This window comes from Apodemus sylvaticus, chromosome 9 (genome assembly GCF_947179515.1).
Source record: "Apodemus sylvaticus chromosome 9, mApoSyl1.1, whole genome shotgun sequence".
Lineage (NCBI taxonomy): Eukaryota > Metazoa > Chordata > Mammalia > Rodentia > Muridae > Apodemus > Apodemus sylvaticus.
Window position 1 is genome coordinate 61760672 of NC_067480.1, and position 1384 is coordinate 61762055.

The following is a 1384-nucleotide window of genomic DNA, read 5'->3' on the forward strand; positions in this document are numbered from 1 at the left end:
AATCAAACTCAGGCCTGAAATTAAGAGAATAGAAACAAAAAGAATTATAAAAAGAACCAACCAACTCAGGAGCTGGCTGAAGATAGAAAAACCCTTAGCCTGACTAACCAGAGGGCACAGAGACAGTATCTAAATTGACAAAATCATAAATGAAAAGGGTGACATGACAACAGAAACAGGAAATCCAAAAAAATCATCAGCTCCTACTACAAAAGCCTATACTCAACAAAAGTTGAAAATCTGCATAAAATGGACAATTTTCTAGACAGATAGCAGGTACCAAAGATAAATCAAGAACAGATGAATTATCTAAACTGTCACATAACCCCCAAAGAAAGAGAAACAGTCATTAATAGTCTCCAAACAAAAAAAAGCACAGCACCAGATTGCTTTAATACAGAGTTCTATCAGACCTTCAAAGAAGACCTAATACCAATACTCTTCAAACTGTTCCACAAAATCAAAACTGAAGAAACACCACCAAATTCATTCTATGAAGCCACAATTACTCTGATATCTAAACCACACAAATACCCAACAAAGAGAGCTTCAGAAAAAAGTTCCTTATGAATATAGATGCAAATTACTCAATAAAATTCTTGCAAACTGAATCCAAGATCATATCAAAACAATCATCCATCATGATCAAGTTTGCCTCATTCCAGTGTTGGAGGAATGCTTCAATATATGGAAATCCATCAATGTCATCTACTATATAAACAAACTCAGAGTAAATACCACATGATCATTTCATTAGATTCTGAGAAAGCATTTGACAAAATCTAATACCCCTTCATGGTAAAAGTCTTGGAAAGATCAGGAATTCAAGGCCCATAATACACATAGTAAAAGCAATATACAGCAAACCAGTAGCCAATATCAAACTAAATGGAGAGAAACTTGAAGCAACCCCACTGAAATCAGGCACTAGACAAGGCTGTCTACTCTCTCCCTTCCCGTTCAGTTTGGTACTTGAAATCCTAGCCAGAGGAATTAGACAACAAAAGGAGGTCAAAGGGATATAAATTAGAAAGGAAGAAGTGAAAATATCACTATTTTCAAATGATATGATAATATACTGTAGTGGCCCCAAAATTTTTCACCAGAGAACTATAACTGATAAACAACCTCAGCAAAGCGGCCGCATATAAAATTAACTCAAACAAATCAGTGGCCTTCCTATACTCAAAGAATAAACAGAGTGAGAAAAAAATCAGAGAAACTACTCCCTTCCCAATAGTCACAAATACCATAAAATACCTTGTTGTGACTCTAAGCAAGTGAAAGATCTGTATGACAAGAACTTCAAGTCTCTGAAGAAAGAAATAGATCTCAGAAGATGGACAGATCTCCCATGCTGATGGATTGGCAGGGTTAATGTACA